Below are 19,577 nucleotides of genomic sequence, written 5' to 3'. Positions count from 1 at the left end.
CTACGCTTATTAGCAGCCCTCACAGTCTGCGCCCTATAACGGCAAAGTGCAGACCTGACCCTCTTCCAGGTGCGCTCGCAACGTTGGACAAAAGCCTGAGCGGAGGGGACGCTGGACTCGGCGAACTGAGAAGAGAACAGCGGAGGCTGGTACCCGAGGCTACTCTGAAAAGGAGATAGCCCGGTCGCAGACGAAGGAAGCGAGTTGTGGGCGTATTCTGCCCAGGGGAGCTGTTCTGACCAAGACGCAGGGTTGCGAAAAGAAAGACTGCGTAAGATGCGACCAATAGTCTGATTGGCCCGTTCTGCTTGACCGTTAGACTGGGGGTGAAAGCCGGAAGAGAGACTGACGGAAGCCCCAATCAAACGGCAAAACTCCCTCCAAAATTGAGACGTGAATTGCGGACCTCTGTCCGAAACGACGTCTGACGGAAGGCCATGAATTCTGAAAACATTCTCGATGATGATTTGTGCCGTCTCTTTAGCAGAAGGAAGCTTAGCAAGGGGAATAAAATGAGCCGCCTTAGAGAACCTGTCGACAACCGTAAGAATAACAGTCTTCCCCGCTGACGAAGGCAGTCCGGTGACAAAATCTAAGGCGATGTGAGACCACGGTCGAGAGGGAATGGGAAGCGGCCTGAGACGGCCGGCAGGAGGGGAGTTACCGGACTTAGTCTGCGCGCAGACCGAACAAGCAGCCACGAAGCGACGCGTGTCATGCTCCCGGGTGGGCCACCAAAAACGCTGGCGAATGGAAGCAAGCGTACCCCGAATGCCAGGGTGGCCGGCTAACTTGGCAGAGTGAGCCCACTGAAGAACGGCCAGACGAGTAGGAACGGGAACGAAAAGAAGGTTCCTGGGACAAGCGCGCGGCGACAGAGTTTGAGTGAGTGCTTGCTTTACCTGCCTCTCAATTCCCCAGACAGTCAACCCGACAACACGCCCCTCAGGGAGAATCCCCTCGGGGTCAGTGGAGGCTACTGAAGAACTGAAGAGACGAGATAAAGCATCAGGCTTGGTGTTCTTAGAGCCCGGACGATAAGAAATCACGAACTCGAAACGAGCGAAAAACAGCGCCCAGCGCGCCTGACGCGCATTAAGTCGTTTGGCAGAACGGATGTACTCAAGGTTCCTATGGTCAGTCCAAACGACAAAAGGAACGGTCGCCCCCTCCAACCACTGTCGCCATTCGCCTAGGGCTAAGCGGATGGCGAGCAGTTCGCGGTTTCCCACATCATAGTTACGTTCCGACGGCGACAGGCGATGAGAAAAATACGCGCAAGGGTGGACCTTGTCGTCAGAGAGGGAGCGCTGAGAAAGAATGGCTCCCACGCCCACCTCTGACGCGTCAACCTCGACCACGAACTGTCTAGAGACGTCAGGTGTAACAAGGATAGGAGCGGATGTAAAACGATTCTTGAGGAGATCAAAAGCTCCCTGGGCGGAAACGGACCACTTAAAGCACGTCTTGACAGAAGTAAGGGCTGTGAGAGGAGCTGCCACCTGACCGAAATTACGGATGAAACGACGATAGAAGTTCGCGAAGCCGAGAAAGCGCTGCAGCTCGACGCGTGACTTAGGGACGGGCCAATCAATGACAGCCTGGACCTTAGCGGGATCCATCTTAATGCCTTCAGCGGAAATAACAGAACCGAGAAATGTGACGGAGGAGGCATGAAAAGTGCACTTCTCAGCCTTCACAAAAAGACAATTCTCTAAAAGGCGCTGGAGGACACGTCGAACGTGCTGAACATGAATCTGGAGTGACGGTGAAAAAATCAGGATATCATCAAGGTAAACGAAAACAAAGATGTTCAGCATGTCTCTCAGGACATCATTGACTAATGCCTGAAAGTCAGCTGGAGCGTTAGCGAGGCCGAAAGGAAGAACCCGGTATTCAAAGTGCCCTAACGGAGTGTTAAACGCCGTCTTCCACTCGTCCCCCTCCCTGATGCGCACGAGATGGTAAGCGTTACGAAGGTCCAACTTAGTGAAAAACCTGGCTCCCTGCAGGATCTCGAAGGCTGAAGACATAAGAGGAAGCGGATAACGATTCTTCACTGTTATGTCATTCAGCCCTCGATAATCTATGCAGGGGCGCAGGGACCCGTCCTTCTTCTTAACAAAAAAAAACCCCGCTCCGGCGGGAGAGGAGGAGGGGACTATGGTACCGGCGGCAAGAGCTACAGACAAATAATCTTCGAGAGCCTTACGTTCGGGAGCCGACAGAGAGTATAGTCTACCCCGGGGGGGAGTGGTTCCCGGAAGGAGATCAATACTACAATCATACGACCGGTGTGGAGGAAGAGAGGTGGCCCTGGACCGACTGAACACCGTGCGCAGATCGTGATATTCCTCCGGCACCCCTGTCAAATCACCAGGCTCCTCCTGTGAAGAAGAGACAGAGGAAACAGGAGGGATAGCAGACATTAAACATTTCACATGACAAGAGACGTTCCAGGAGAGGATAGAATTACTAGACCAATTAATAGAAGGATTATGACAAACTAGCCAGGGATGGCCCAAAACAACAGGTGTAAAAGGTGAACGAAAAATTAAAAAAGAAATGGTTTCGCTATGATTACCAGAGACAGTGAGGGTTAAAGGTAGCGTCTCACGCTGAATCCTGGGGAGAGGACTACCATCCAAGGCGAACAAGGCCGTGGGCTCCCTTAACTGTCTGAGAGGAATGTCATGTTCCCGAGCCCAGGTCTCGTCCATAAAGCAGCCCTCCGCCCCAGAGTCTATCAAGGCACTGCAGGAAGCTGATGAACCGGTCCAGCGTAGATGGACCGACAAGGTAGTGCAGGATCTTGAAGGAGAGACAGGAGTAGTAGCGCTCACCAGTAGCCCTCCGCTTACTGATGAGCTCTGGCTTTTACTGGACATGAAGTGACAAAATGACCAGCAGAACCGCAATAGAGACAGAGGCGGTTGGTGATTCTCCGTTCCCTCTCCTTAGTCGAGATGCGGATACCTCCCAGCTGCATAGGCACAGCACCCGAGCCGGCAGAGGAAGACGGTAGTGATGCGGAGAGGGGGGCAGCGGAGAACGCGAGCTCCTTTCCACGAGCTCGGTGACGAAGATCAACCCGTCGCTCTATGCGAATGGCGAGTTCAATCAAGGAATCCACACTGGAAGGAACCTCCCGGGAGAGAATCTCATCCTTTACCTCTGCGCGGAGACCCTCCAGAAAACGAGCGAGCAAAGCCGGCTCGTTCCAGCCACTGGAGGCAGCAGAGTGCGAAACTCAATAGAGTAGTCTGTTATGGATCGATTACCTTGACATAGGGAAGACAGAACCCTGGAAGCCTCCTCCCCAAAAACAGATCGATCAAAAACCCGTATCATCTCCTCCTTAAAGTCCTGATACTGGTTAGTACACTCAGCCCTTGCCTCCCAGATTGCCGTGCCCCACTCACGAGCCCGTCCAGTAAGGAGAGATATGACGTAGGCGACACGAGCAGTGCTCCTGGAGTAAGTGTTGGGCTGGAGAGAAAACACAATATCACACTGGGTGAGGAACGAGCGGCATTCAGTGGGCTCCCCAGAGTAACACGGCGGGTTATTGATTCTGGGCTCCGGAGATTCGAAAGCCCTGGAAGTGGCCGGTGGATCGAGGCGGAGATGGTGAACCTGTTCTGTGAGGTTGGAGACTTGGGTGGCCAGGGTCTCAACGGCATGTCGAGCAGCAGACAATTCCTGCTCGTGTCTGCCTAGCATCGCTCCCTGGATCTCGACGGCTGAGTGGAGAGGATCCGAAGTCGCTGGGTCCATTCTGGGTGGGATTCTTCTGTTATGGTGCGTGAATGAGGACCCAAAAGCGAATTAACGTAAACAGAGTTTCTTTAATAACGAAACATACGTAGGCTCAGATGGACCGGCAGATTCCGACAGGACAGGACAAGGTTGCAGCAAACATGACGATAGTCTGGTTCAGGCATGAGTAACACAAACGAGAATCCGACAAAGACAGAAGCAAAAACAGAGAGAGATATAGAGGACTAATCAGAGGGAAAAAGGGAACAGGTGGGAAAAGGGGTGACGAGGTAGTTAGGAGGAGACAAGGAACAGCTGGGGGAAAGAGGGGGAGAAAAGGTAACCTAATAACGACCAGCAGAGGGAGACAGGGTGAAGGGAAAGGACAGAAACAAGACACAACATGACAATACATGACAATTGTATGTGAATGAGTTTGCTAAAATATCTAAAATTAGGTATGAGGTATTGTGAGAATAATTTGTTGTTTTTAATCCATTTTGAATTCAGGCTGTAAAAAAACAAAATGTGGAAAAGGTCAAGGGGTATGAATAATTTCTGAAGGCACTGTAGAAATACATGCTCTGTATATTGACCAAGACAATACATCTGACTTTGGCCCAATGCTGTACCACTCATATAATCTACCATAGAACTGAAATAGTATATTAAACAATACTAGAATAAGGTGGGGAAGATGGTCCTGCAGTTGAGGCCTTCCTCCCTGGATAGTAATAGAAAACACACAAGGTTAGCAGAGGTGAGTCCAGCATGACAGAACAGTACACATCATATTTACTAACTCACTCTGTAAAGTTATAGAGTGAAAAGCCTGTAAAGTGTTCCTCCACTGTAATCTCTAAAAGACTTGTCTCACTAGACAATAGTTGCTATAAATATGTATGGGGCTGTTTTGACGTTATCAGTCTTAGGCTGCTGATGTATACTGATGGTTGTCCTGACAGGAATCAGAATAGTTCCATCAGAACTGTCTGAAAAACATCAATTCAAGTGTCTTGACTTCAGTTTGGCAAAATGTCCAAACCCAGTCTGAATCCATTAGAGGGGCCAGCCCTGACCCAACATTTAGGAAACACTACTTTACAGGAACAGTACTCATTTCTATGTATCCAGACGGTACATGGGAGATGTACTATGTCTGCAGTACACACATCATACAGCTGGGAGTGTTTTATTTAACCTGGGACCATGAAGGGGAAATTAATGATGGTCGTCACTGCTCTCTCATTGTCAGTCAACTGACACCTCCACTTCATCCCTCTGGAGTGTCACAGTCAGAGTGATGTCACAGCCAGACGTCTGTGTGATCTGATGTTTGGAGTTTCTCTGTAGCCAGGGCCTCATTAGGCAGGATTAGGTGTCCACCTATGGTGGCAGAATGACGAGGGAGGAATCTTCTGAGCTAAACTGACCCAGACGCACCAACAACAACAACACATAAAACCTCACATAATTCTGCCCCAAAACAACAACATGTTCTCTCAACCAGTGACTTATGGGTATTTTAGGTGAGCACTGATGACACACTGTGATAAGCAGTGGCCACTTTGGTAAAGGCAGGGGCGCAAAATATGTTGCTTGTCCATTCCCAGCGTGCCCCTCCAGTGTGTTGTTGGAGAGACATAACGCTGCGGCACTCGACCAACTTTCAGTCCCAAAAAATGATCTAACATCAATCATGTAGCAGATATAACATATGGTAGAAAGAGAGTAGGTGGCCTTTTCTGTAACTTACAGACTGGAGTCTAAATGTACGACAATGTAATGAGATGGACACTTTTTACATCATACAGGTTTCTCTGATCAAATAGCCCACATACTGAAGCTCACGACCTGCCTCAATCTGCATCATCCAGTCACAGCCAGCTCAGACTAACATCTTGGTTAATACCTGGGGAACATGTTCTAGTTCTTTCAAATGTGAGCAGAGAGCACCTTAATGTTACTGGTCTGTCCGGCTTCACTGGTGTTGAAGAGGAGACTGAAGAAGAGAAATATCTTAATGTACTGCTTATATTGCATATTACCGTAAAAACTATACTTTTGTGCAGTGAAATTTAAGCTCTGATTGATGACTTGTTCTTGGGTACTACTAGCTAGGGCAGCTGGTGTGTGAGTGTAATAAGAATAATAATGGTATGAACGTTAGTAGTCCCACCTGTAGTCCCACCAGTAGTCCCAACTGTAGTCCCACCTGTAGTCCCACCTGTAGTCTCACCTGTAGTCCCACCTGTAGTCCCACCTGTAGTCTAACCTGTAGTCCCTCCTGTAGTCCCACCTGAAGCCCCCCCTGTAGTCCCACCTGTAGTCCCACCTGTAGTCCCACCTGTAGTCCCACTTGTAGTCTAACCAGTAGTCGCACCTGTAGTCCCACCAGTAGTCCCACCTGTAGTCCCACCTGAAGTCCCACCTTTAGTCCCACCTCTAGTCCACCTGTAGTATCACCTGTAGTCCCACCTGTAGTTCCACCTGTAGTCCAACCTGAAGTCCCACCTGTAGTCCCACCTGTAGTCCCACCTGTAGTCCCACCTGTAGTCTCACCTGTAGTCCCACCTGTAGTCCCACCTGTAGTCTAACCAGCCTGTAGTCTAACCAGTAGTCCCAGCTGTAGTCTAACCAGTAGTCCCACCTGTAGTCCCACCAGTAGTCCCACCTGCAGTCCCACCTGAAGTCCCACCAGTAGTCCCACCTGTAGTCCCACCTGTAGACCCAACAGTAGTCCCACCTATAGTCCCACCTGTAGTCCCACCTAGAGTCCCTCCTGTAGTCCCAACTAGAGTCCCACCTGTGGTCCCACCAGTAGTTCCACCTGCAGTCCCACCTGTGCCCCACCTGTAGTCCCAACTAGAGTCCCACCTGCGGTCCCACCTGAAGTCCCACCTGTAGACCCACCTGTAGTCCCACCAGTAGTCCTACCTATTGTCCCACCTGTAGTCCCACCTGTAGTCCCTCCTGTAGTCCCAACTAGAGTCCCACCTGTGGTCCCAACCGGTAGTTCCACCTGCAGTCCCACCTGTGCCCCACCTGTAGTCCCAACTAGAGTCCCACCTGTGGTCCCACAAGTAGTCCCACCTGCGGTCCCACCTGAAGTCCCACCAGTAGTCCCACCTGTAGTTCCACCTGTAATCCCACTTGTAGTCCCACTTGTAGTACCACCTGTAGTCCCACCTTGAGTCCCACCTGTAGTCCCACCTGTAGTCCCACCAGTAGTCCCACCTGTAGTCTTACCTGTATTCCCACCTGTAGTCCCACCTGAAGTCCCACCTGTAGTCCCACCAGTAGTCTTACCTGTTGTACCACCTGTAGTCCCACCAGTAGTCTTACCTGTGGTCCCACCTGTAGTCCCACCTGTAGTCCCACCTGAAGTCCCACCTGTTGTCCAACCTGTAGTCCCACCAGTAGTCCCACCTGCAGTCCCACCAGTAGTTTTACCTGTAGTCCCACCTGTAGTCCCACCAGTAGTCCCACCTTTAGTCTTACCTTTAGTCCAACCAGTAGTCCCACCTGAAGTCCCACCTGTTGTCCCACCTGTAGTCCCACCAGTAGTCCCACCTCTAGTCCCACCAGTAGTCCCACCTGTAGTCCCACCAGTAGTCCCACCTATAGTCCCACCAGTAGTCCCACCTATAGTCCCACCTGTAGTCCCACCTAGAGTCCCACCAGTAATCCCACATGTAGTCCCATAAATAGTCCACCTTTGGTTCCACTTGTAGTCCCACCAGTAGTCCCACCAGTAGTCCCACTTGTAGTCTTACCAGTAGTCCCACCTGTAGTCCCACCTGTAGTCTCACCTGTAGTCCCACACACAAAGTTTGACTACACACTCGCCCACATAGGGGAAACCAGCCATGATGAGTCTGTTCCAGCCAGACTATTATCTGCCCTGGATGAGGACCACCAGATGAGGACTGGGATTTCACTAAAACTATTGTCCCCATATTAAACAGACTCCCCTGCTGAAAAAAGCTAATGTGTCAATTATTATTATTTTTTTAACTCAAGTAGTGTATTCATACTCATGACCAAGTGTTGTATGTTTCTTTCTCGTCTGTTCCTATGAAAATTAACTTCACATTTCTTTTTCATGTATTTTTTCTTGTATTTTATAACAGAAGTGAGAATACTGGAGAAGATAAGAAGACAAGGAGACGATGCTGAGTCTTCATTCAGGACACTAGTCTGTACATATACACATAAACTCCTCTGCTCTACTTTAGTGTACTACACTGTACTCTCCTATCTACTCTACCCTCTCCTCTGGTCTCCTCTCCTCTCCTCTCCTCTCCTCTCCTCTCCTCTCCTCTCCTCTCCTCTCCTCTCCTCTCCTCTCCTCTCCTGTCCTCTCCTCTCCTCTCCTCTCCTCTCCTCTCCTCTCCTCTCCTCTCTACTCTCTTCTAATATCCTATCCCCTCTACTCTCCTCTATCCTCTACTCTCCTCTCTCATCTTCTTTTCTGTCAATTCATCTACTCTCCTCTACTTTCCTCTCTCCTCTACTCTCTTCTATCCTCCCTCTTCCTCTCCTCTCCTCTCCTCTACTTTACTCTCCTCTCTCATCTTCTCTCCTCTACTCTCCTCTCTCCAATATTCTCTACTCTCACCTCCTCTCCGCTCTCCTCTCCTCTCCTCTCCTCTCCTCTCCTCTCCTCTCCTCTCCTCTCCTCTCTTCTCCTCTCCTCTCCTCTCCTATGTTCTACTATGTTCTCCTCTTTCTTCTACGCTGCTCTACTCTCCTCTCGCCACTACTCTGCTGTCCTCTCGAACTATCCTCGGCTCTTCTCTCCTCTCTACTCTCATCTCTCCTCTCCTCTCTTCTCTCCTCTAATGTCCTCTCCCCTCTACTCTCCTCTCTCCTCTACTCTCCTCTCTCATCTTCTTTTCTCTCGTCTCCTCTACTTTCCTCTCTCCTCTACTCTCCTCTCTCCAATATTCTCTACTCTCACCTCCTCTCCGCTCTCCTCTTATCTCCTCTCCTCTCCTCTCCTCTCCTCTCCTCTCCTCTTCTCTCCTCTCCTCTCCTGTCCTATCCTCTCCTCTCCTCTCCTCTCCTCTCCTCTCCTCTCCTCTCCTCTCCTCTCCTCTCCTCTCCTCTCTACTCTCTTCTAATATCCTATCCCCTCTACTCTCCTCTATCCTCTTCTCTCCTCTCTCATCTTATTTTCTGTCATCTCATCTACTCTCCTCTACTTTCCTCTCTCCTCTACTCTCTTCTATCCTCCCTCTTCCTCTCCTCTCCTCTCCTCTACTTTACTCTCCTCTCTCATCTTCTCTCCTCTACTCTCCTTTCTCCAATATTCTCTACTCTCACCTCCTCTCCGCTCTCCTCTTATCTCCTCTCCTCTCCTCTCCTCTCCTCTCCTCTCCTATGTTCTCCTCTTTCTTCTACGCTGCTCTACCCTCCTCTCGCCACTACTATGCTGTCCTCTCGAACTCTCCTCGGCTCTTCTCTCCTCTCTACTCTCATCTCTCCTCTCCTCTCTACTCTCCTCTAATGTCCTCTCCCCTCTACTCTCCTCACTCCTCTACTCTCTTCTCTCATCTTCTTTTCTCTCGTCTCCTCTACTTTCCTCTCTCCTCTACTCTCCTCTCTCCAATATTCTCTACTCTCACCTCCTCTCCGCTCTCCTCTTATCTCCTCTACTCTCTCCTCTCCTCTCCTCTCCTCTCCTCTCCTCTCCTCTCCTCTCCTCTCCTCTCCTCTCCTCTCCTCTCCTCTCCTCTCCTCTCCTCTCCTCTCCTCTCCTCTCCTCTTCTCTCCTCTCCTGTCCTATCCTGTCCTATCCTGTCCTCTCCTCTCCTCTCCTCTCCTCTCCTCTCCTCTCCTCTCCTCTCCTCTCCTCTCTACTCTCTTCTAATATCCTATCCCCTCTACTCTCCTCTATCCTCTACTCTCCTCTCTCATCTTCTTTTCTGTCATCTCATCTACTCCCCTCTACTTTCCTCTCTCCTCTACTCTCTTCTATCCTCCCTCTTCCTCTCCTCTCCTCTCCTCTACTTTACTCTCTTCTCTCATCTTCTTTTCTCTCGTCTCCTATACTTTCTTCTACTCTCCTCTCTCCAATATTCTCTACTCTCACCTCCTCTCCGCTCTCCTCTTATCTCCTCTACTCTCCCCTGCCCTCTCCTCTCCTCTCCTCTCCTCTCCTCTCCTCTCCTCTCCTCTCCTCTCCTCTCCTCTCCTCTCCTCTCCTCTCCTCTCCTCTCCTCTCCTATGTTCTCCTCTTTCTTCTACGCTGCTCTACTCTCCTCTCGCCACTACTATGCTGTCCTCTCGAACTCTCCTCGGCTCTTCTCTCCTCTCTACTCTCATCTCTCCTCTCCTCTCTACTCTCCTCTAATATCCTCTCCCCTCTACTCTCCTCTCTCCTCTACTCTCCTCTCTCATCTTCTTTTCTCTCATCTCCTCTACTTTCCTCTCTCCTCTACTCTCTTCTATCCTCCCTCTTCCTCTCTCCTATCTGCTCTACTATACTCTCCTCTCTCCTCTCCTCTCCTCTACTCTCCTCTCTCCAATATTCTCTACTCTCACCTCCTCTCCGCTCTCCTCTTATCCTCTCTCCTCTCTCCTCTCCTCTCCTCTACTCTCCTCTCCTCTCCTCTCCTCTCCTATGTTCTCCTCTTTCTTCTACGCTGCTCTACTCTCCTCTCGCCACTACTCTGCTGTCCTCTCGAACTCTCCTCGGCTCTTCTCTACTCTCATCTCTCCTCTCCTCTCTACTCTTCTAACATCCTCTCCCCTCTACTCTCCTCTCTCCTCTACTTTCCTCTCTCCTCTACTCTCTTCTATCCTCCCTCTTCCTCTCCTCTCCTCTCCTCTACTATACTCTCCTCTCTCATCTTCTCTCCTCTACTCTCCTCTCTCCAATATTCTCTACTCTCACCTCCTCTCCGCTCACCTCTTATCTCTCCTCTCCTCTCCTCTCCTCTCCTCTCCTCTCCTCTCCTCTCCTCTCCTCTCCTCTCCTCTCCTCTCCTCTTCTCTCTTCTACTCTCCTATAGCCTCTCCTCTCCTCTCCTCTCCTCTCCTCTCCTCCCCTCTTTCTCCTCTCCTCTCCTCTCCTCTCCTCTCCTCTCCTCTCCTCTCCTCTCCTCTCCTCTCCTCTACACTCCTGTCCTCTCCTCTGCTGTCCTCTCTACTCTCCTCTACTTTGCTCTAATCTCCTCAATCCTCTAGTGTCCTCTCCTCTCTCTTCTCCTCTCATTATCTAATCTCCTCTCCACTACTCTCCTCTTCTCTCCCCTCTGTCCTCTCCTCTCCACCTCTCTCACTTCCTCTCTGCTGTCCTCTCTACTCTCCTCTACATTGCTCTCCTCTCCTCTACTCGACTATCATCTGCTATGCTCTCCTCTCTCTTCTACACTTCTCTCTCCACCACTCTACTCTCTTCTCTTCTATTCTCTACTCTACTCTACTCTACTCTACTCTACTCTACTCTACTCTACTCTACTCTACTCTACTCTTCTCAACTCTACTCTCTCTTCTACTCTACTCTCCTCTCCTCCTCTCTCCCCTCCTTTCATTTCCTCCGCTCTCCTCTCCCCTCTCTCGTCTACACTCCTCTACTGTCATCTCCTCTCTCCTCTACTCTCCTCTACTGTCATCTCCTCTCTCCTCTACTCTCCTCTCTCCTCTACTCTCCTCTACTCTCCTCTACTCCGCTCTAATCTCCTCTCTCCTCTGCCCTCTCCTCTCGTCTCCTCACTCCACTACCCTCCTCTTCTCTCTCCTCTACTCTACTCTACTCCGCTCGAGTCTCCTCTCCCCTCCTCTCCTCTACTCTCCTCTACTCTCCTCTACTCTCCTCTACTCTGCTGCCCTCGCTACCCCACTCTGCTGTACTCTCTACTCTCCTCTACTCTAATCTCCTCTCTCTTCTGCCCTCTCCTCTCCTCCCCTCTCCCTTCCTCTCCACTCTCCTCTACTCTACTCTCCTCTTCGCTCCTGTCCTCTCCTCTGCTGTCGTCTCTACTCTCCTCTACTTTGCTCTAATCTCCTCTCTCCTCTTGTGTCCTCTCCTCTCTAATCTCCTCTCATTATCTAATCTCCTCTCCACTACTCTCCTTTTCTATCCCCTTTGTCCTCTCCTCTCCACCTCTCTCCCTTCCTCTATGCTCTCCTCCTCTCCTCTCCTCTGCTGTCCTCTCTACTCTCCTCTACATTGCTTTCATCTCCACTACTCGACTCGACTCTCATCTGCTCTGCTCTCCTCTCTCTTCTACACTTCTCTCTCCACCACTCTACTCTCTTCTCTACTCTACTCTACTCTACTCTACTCTACTCTACTCTACTCTACTCTACTCTACTCTACTCTACTCTCTCTTCTACTCTATTCTCCTCTCCTCCTCTCTCCCCTCCTTTCATCTCCTCCACTCTCTTCTCTCCTCTCCTCATCTCCTCCGCTCTCTTCTCTCTACTCTCCTCTCTTATCCTCTCCTCTCCTCTCATGATCAATTTCTCTCTCTGCTCAGCAACAGAAAAACAGGAGTGGTCTGAGCTGAAATAACCACTGAAAGAAGTACAAGTTGCAGACATAGACATACTTATTATTCTGTTTATGTACATAATTTACTGCAGTTACATTTGTGTTTATAACAATTGTAATATTTACATTTACATCAAACCCAACAGCAAAAAACAGGTTGTAACTAGAAGGACAGCTATTGATGGAAGTGACTTTTCTTAGCAGGTTAGGAGATCATTTAAGATAAACCTAACCCTTTTCCCAAACGTATCCTAATTCTCCTAACCTGCTATGTACATTCTCCTAACCTGCTACGAGAAATGTATTTCAAAAAACAGTGTCTCTATGTCAACTCCCATACAAACAGTACAGTCCACTGTTCCCACGGTATCTTTGTGTTGTTTTCTTCTTCTTTTGAGGGTGTGAAATGACCAGCTGTGTTGGGTGAAGTAATATTCTGTGGTAAAATGAAAAGACAACCCATCACTATGAATTATTTCTCTCTTCCTCTACTCAGTCTCAGAAAAACAGAAGTGGTCTGGGCTGAAATAACCACTAAAAGAAGGACCAGTTGCAGATATAGACATTAATATTCATTCTCCTGTGCATATCTACATCATTGGTTGCAGTTACATTCACCTCTCTAACATTTGAAATTCACTCATCTGTCCTTTTTTATACTGATTCTTTACAAACACAGTTATGTGCTGCTTCAATAAGCTGGTAAGAGGAATATACCCTGGTATTACAGGAACGTGATTGGATGTCCACTTCAGTCCTTGACAGGTTTAGAACATATTGATACATATGCAGAAACATAACATGTGATGTCATACACAAACAGGTAGAATCTTCCTTAATATACGGACAGTGGGTCATCAAAGTCACGCAACAAATAGGCACACCACCAAATCAATAAATAGTCATATTAAATGTCTTTAGTGATGAAGAAAACCATTTGCGTAGTTTGAGAGCTCTTGTCAAGAATGATCTGTGGTGTCTGGTAGTATAGCTTGTTACATTGAACTCCTCAGATCATACTGTTGCTGTGTAAGGGTTAGAAACTGTTACTGTAATTTAAATATACCAATGTGTTTTCATTGATTGAATTCCCTTAATCTTTTTTATGAGAATGTGTAAGATTATTGTTTGCATAAAATAGACAGAGACCAGTCTTATCAATAATAGGTAACAGGATTTATTCTCGGAGCGCGCTGCCACGTTACCACGAGCAACAGTTTAAATACAATAACATGATGTCATTTAATTGCTCCTAAAATGTATCCCCTCCTCCCGACCTAGAATCAAGTGAGGTTAAAAGTTCATTCTAACTCACTAACACACTCACAGGTCACACAACATAACTGAATTAACTTTTGACCCCCAACATTATCGATCACCACTTAGCTGACAGTTCTAATTAACAGAAAACCTAGGAATGCACTCACTGTCTTATCTAAAACACCCCAGAGCTCAGTTTCGTCGGTTCAACCATAGGTTAACTACCTTATCTGCTTACGTAATCCACAACCCATTCGTTTCTGCCTAGTTGGAATGGTGTTCATTAACTTTAATTACTCCTTGTCCGTGTCACACAATCCCTTCTTATGAACTCATATTGTTGATCAGATATAATGAAACAGAGTATAAGTTTACTTAGTTACAGTTCCATTTAAAATGATTTGTTCAGTCATTTAATCATTATTTTCCTAACAGAAACTTGTTCAGAGGACTGGTGGTTGTGCAGGTGCACTTTGATGGCCTTGGGAGGGAGTTGTAGGAAGTGCCAAGAATGTGGCAGCAGCATCTCTGAATAACTTCCAATCCTGGAGAGACAAGAGACTTGATTACACTGATATGTCATGTTGACATGTTGACTATGTCACTTGACTATAGTCACGGTCACCATGTGTACAGTGTTTCCTCCGACACATTGGTGAACATTGTGTCAAGAAGAAGTGTGGCTTGGCAGGGTCGTGTTTTGTAGAACGCATAGAAAGAAGAAAAGAAAGCATCAGAGAATGAATCTAGTACTCTCATCTTCTTTTCTCTCGTCTCCTATACTTTCTTCTACTCTCCTCTCTCCAATATTCTCTACTCTCACCTCCTCTCCGCTCTCCTCTTATCTCCTCTACTCTCCCCTGCCCTCTCCTCTCCTCTCCTCTCCTCTCCTCTCCTCTCCTCTCCTCTCCTCTCCTCTCCTCTCCTCTCCTCTCCTCTCCTCTCCTCTCCTCTCCTCTCCTATGTTCTCCTCTTTCTTCTACGCTGCTCTACTCTCCTCTCGCCACTACTATGCTGTCCTCTCGAACTCTCCTCGGCTCTTCTCTCCTCTCTACTCTCATCTCTCCTCTCCTCTCTACTCTCCTCTAATATCCTCTCCCCTCTACTCTCCTCTCTCCTCTACTCTCCTCTCTCATCTTCTTTTCTCTCATCTCCTCTACTTTCCTCTCTCCTCTACTCTCTTCTATCCTCCCTCTTCCTCTCTCCTATCTGCTCTACTATACTCTCCTCTCTCCTCTCCTCTCCTCTACTCTCCTCTCTCCAATATTCTCTACTCTCACCTCCTCTCCGCTCTCCTCTTATCCTCTCTCCTCTCTCCTCTCCTCTCCTCTACTCTCCTCTCCTCTCCTATCCTCTCCTATGTTCTCCTCTTTCTTCTATGCTGCTCTACTCTCCTCTCGCCACTACTCTGCTGTCCTCTCGAACTCTCCTCGGCTCTTCTCTACTCTCATCTCTCCTCTCCTCTCTACTCTTCTAACATCCTCTCCCCTCTACTCTCCTCTCTCCTCTACTTTCCTCTCTCCTCTACTCTCTTCTATCCTCCCTCTTCCTCTCCTCTCCTCTCCTCTACTATACTCTCCTCTCTCATCTTCTCTCCTCTACTCTCCTCTCTCCAATATTCTCTACTCTCACCTCCTCTCCGCTCACCTCTTATCTCTCCTCTCCTCTCCTCTCCTCTCCTCTCCTCTCCTCTCCTCTCCTCTCCTCTCCTCTCCTCTCCTCTCCTCTCCTCTCCTCTCCTCTCCTCTTCTCTCTTCTACTCTCCTATAGCCTCTCCTCTCCTCTCCTCTCCTCTCCTCTCCTCTCCTCTCCTCCCCTCTTTCTCCTCTCCTCTCCTCTCCTCTCCTCTCCTCTCCTCTACACTCCTGTCCTCTCCTCTGCTGTCCTCTCTACTCTCCTCTACTTTGCTCTAATCTCCTCAATCCTCTAGTGTCCTCTCCTCTCTCTTCTCCTCTCATTATCTAATCTCCTCTCCACTACTCTCCTCTTCTCTCCCCTCTGTCCTCTCCTCTCCACCTCTCTCACTTCCTCTCTGCTGTCCTCTCTACTCTCCTCTACATTGCTCTCCTCTCCTCTACTCGACTATCATCTGCTATGCTCTCCTCTCTCTTCTACACTTCTCTCTCCACCACTCTACTCTCTTCTCTTCTATTCTCTACTCTACTCTACTCTACTCTACTCTACTCTACTCTACTCTTCTCAACTCTACTCTCTCTTCTACTCTACTCTCCTCTCCTCCTCTCTCCCCTCCTTTCATTTCCTCCGCTCTCCTCTCCCCTCTCTCGTCTACACTCCTCTACTGTCATCTCCTCTCTCCTCTACTCTCCTCTACTGTCATCTCCTCTCTCCTCTACTCTCCTCTCTCCTCTACTCTCCTCTACTCTCCTCTACTCCGCTCTAATCTCCTCTCTCCTCTGCCCTCTCCTCTCGTCTCCTCACTCCACTACCCTCCTCTTCTCTCTCCTCTACTCTACTCTACTCCGCTCGAGTCTCCTCTCCCCTCCTCTCCTCTACTCTCCTCTACTCTCCTCTACTCTCCTCTACTCTGCTGCCCTCGCTACCCCACTCTGCTGTACTCTCTACTCTCCTCTACTCTAATCTCCTCTCTCTTCTGCCCTCTCCTCTCCTCCCCTCTCCCTTCCTCTCCACTCTCCTCTACTCTACTCTCCTCTTCGCTCCTGTCCTCTCCTCTGCTGTCGTCTCTACTCTCCTCTACTTTGCTCTAATCTCCTCTCTCCTCTTGTGTCCTCTCCTCTCTAATCTCCTCTCATTATCTAATCTCCTCTCCACTACTCTCCTTTTCTATCCCCTATGTCCTCTCCTCTCCACCTCTCTCCCTTCCTCTATGCTCTCCTCCTCTCCTCTCCTCTGCTGTCCTCTCTACTCTCCTCTACATTGCTTTCATCTCCACTACTCGACTCGACTCTCATCTGCTCTGCTCTCCTCTCTCTTCTACACTTCTCTCTCCACCACTCTACTCTCTTCTCTACTCTACTCTACTCTACTCTACTCTACTCTACTCTACTCTACTCTACTCTACTCTACTCTCTCTTCTACTCTATTCTCCTCTCCTCCTCTCTCCCCTCCTTTCATCTCCTCCACTCTCTTCTCTCCTCTCCTCATCTCCTCCGCTCTCTTCTCTCTACTCTCCTCTCTTATCCTCTCCTCTCCTCTCATGATCAATTTCTCTCTCTGCTCAGCAACAGAAAAACAGGAGTGGTCTGAGCTGAAATAACCACTGAAAGAAGTACAAGTTGCAGACATAGACATACTTATTATTCTGTTTATGTACATAATTTACTGCAGTTACATTTGTGTTTATAACAATTGTAATATTTACATTTACATCAAACCCAACAGCAAAAAACAGGTTGTAACTAGAAGGAGGACAGCTATTGATGGAAGTGACTTTTCTTAGCAGGTTAGGAGATCATTTAAGATAAACCTAACCCTTTTCCCAAACGTATCCTAATTCTCCTAACCTGCTATGTACATTCTCCTAACCTGCTACGAGAAATGTATTTCAAAAAACAGTGTCTCTATGTCAACTCCCATACAAACAGTACAGTCCACTGTTCCCACGGTATCTTTGTGTTGTTTTCTTCTTCTTTTGAGGGTGTGAAATGACCAGCTGTGTTGGGTGAAGTAATATTCTGTGGTAAAATGAAAAGACAACCCATCACTATGAATTATTTCTCTCTCCCTCTACTCAGTCTCAGAAAAACAGAAGTGGTCTGGGCTGAAATAACCACTAAAAGAAGGACCAGTTGCAGATATAGACATTAATATTCATTCTCCTGTGTATATCTACATCATTGGTTGCAGTTACATTCACCTCTCTAACATTTGAAATTCACTCATCTGTCCTTTTTTATACTGATTCTTTACAAACACAGTTATGTGCTGCTTCAATAAGCTGGTAAGAGGAATATACCCTGGTATTACAGGAACGTGATTGGATGTCCACTTCAGTCCTTGACAGGTTTAGAACATATTGATACATATGCAGAAACATAACATGTGATGTCATACACAAACAGGTAGAATCTTCCTTAATATACGGACAGTGGGTCATCAAAGTCACGCAACAAATAGGCACACCACCAAATCAATAAATAGTCATATTAAATGTCTTTAGTGATGAAGAAAACCATTTGCGTAGTTTGAGAGCTCTTGTCAAGAATGATCTGTGGTGTCTGGTAGTATAGCTTGTTACATTGAACTCCTCAGATCATACTGTTGCTGTGTAAGGGTTAGAAACTGTTACTGTAATTTAAATATACCAATGTGTTTTCATTGATTGAATTCCCTTAATCTTTTTTATGAGAATGTGTAAGATTATTGTTTGCATAAAATAGACAGAGACCAGTCTTATCAATAATAGGTAACAGGATTTATTCTCGGAGCGCGCTGCCACGTTACCACGAGCAACAGTTTAAATACAATAACATGATGTCATTTAATTGCTCCTAAAATGTATCCCCTCCTCCCGACCTAGAATCAAGTGAGGTTAAAAGTTCATTCTAACTCACTAACACACTCACAGGTCACACAACATAACTGAATTAACTTTTGACCCCCAACATTATCGATCACCACTTAGCTGACAGTTCTAATTAACAGAAAACCTAGGAATGCACTCACTGTCTTATCTAAAACACCCCAGAGCTCAGTTTCGTCGGTTCAACCATAGGTTAACTACCTTATCTGCTTACGTAATCCACAACCCATTCGTTTCTGCCTAGTTGGAATGGTGTTCATTAACTTTAATTACTCCTTGTCCGTGTCACACAATCCCTTCTTATGAACTCATATTGTTGATCAGATATAATGAAACAGAGTATAAGTTTACTTAGTTACAGTTCCATTTAAAATGATTTGTTCAGTCATTTAATCATTATTTTCCTAACAGAAACTTGTTCAGAGGACTGGTGGTTGTGCAGGAGCACTTTGATGGCCTTGGGAGGGAGTTGTAGGAAGTGCCAAGAATGTGGCAGCAGCATCTCTGAATAACTTCCAATCCTGGAGAGACAAGAGACTTGATTACACTGATATGTCATGTTGACATGTTGACTATGTCACTTGACTATAGTCACGGTCACCATGTGTACAGTGTTTCCTCCGACACATTGGTGAACATTGTGTCAAGAAGAAGTGTGGCTTGGCAGGGTCGTGTTTTGTAGAACGCATAGAAAGAAGAAAAGAAAGCATCAGAGAATGAATCTAGTACTGAAAGCATAAGCTATAGCTACAGTAGCCAGCACTGCAGTGTATAAAATGTGGTGAGTAGGGTACTCAAAGAGAGAGAAGAGAGAAGAACAATAGTTGAACAGTTTGAACAAATTAATTTCTTTAAAATGAAGGAGAAGCAAGAGAGAGAGAGCTATATTTAGTTGTATGTTTGAGTAGGCTAGTTTAGCACTTCTCAAACACCTGTCTCAAACAGAGAGGGATATTATGTTAGCTAGCTGGCTATGGCTGTCCAACACTGGAACTCTTCCAAGGCAAGGTAAGCTTTTGATTGTTTTAACTTATTGCCACCCGGGCCAGCTTGCTAACTGTACACTCTACTGCATTATTGTAGAGGGTTTATTAACGCATTAGTTCTAGTAGCTGTGTGTAGCGGTTAGCGGTTATGATATGAAGGTTTGGCGTGGATAGGTTTAGTCGTCTGGTCACAGACAGCTGAGGTGTTTTGCACTGGATCCCACAAGCGAAGGGAAAAGGTGAAAGGAGGAGAGTGTAGATGCGAGAAGGAATTAACAATATTGATTTTGTTAATTTGCACGTGATCAGGGGTTTATTCATTCTAGTATCATGTAGTAGCCTAAACTTATCGATGTTACACTGAGCTGGGTGACTGGAATATGAATGAATCATCCAATTAAACAGCACCGACTGCCACTTGAATATGACCACATTAATGCCAAATCCCTGCATCACTAATAAAGGCTCTCATACATGTGTAGAAGGCATTCAACTGCTGGTGAGCTGGAGGATTCTCACCAAGGTGTCAGAAACTAGATTAAAACCATGACCACTTTGAGGAAGTGAT

The sequence above is a fragment of the Oncorhynchus mykiss genome, chromosome 4, assembly GCF_057628025.1.
Source record: "Oncorhynchus mykiss isolate SJ-2025 chromosome 4, ASM5762802v1, whole genome shotgun sequence".
NCBI lineage: Eukaryota > Metazoa > Chordata > Actinopteri > Salmoniformes > Salmonidae > Oncorhynchus > Oncorhynchus mykiss.
The sequence above is the reverse complement of the archived record's forward strand: the minus strand, read 5'-3'. Positions refer to the sequence as shown.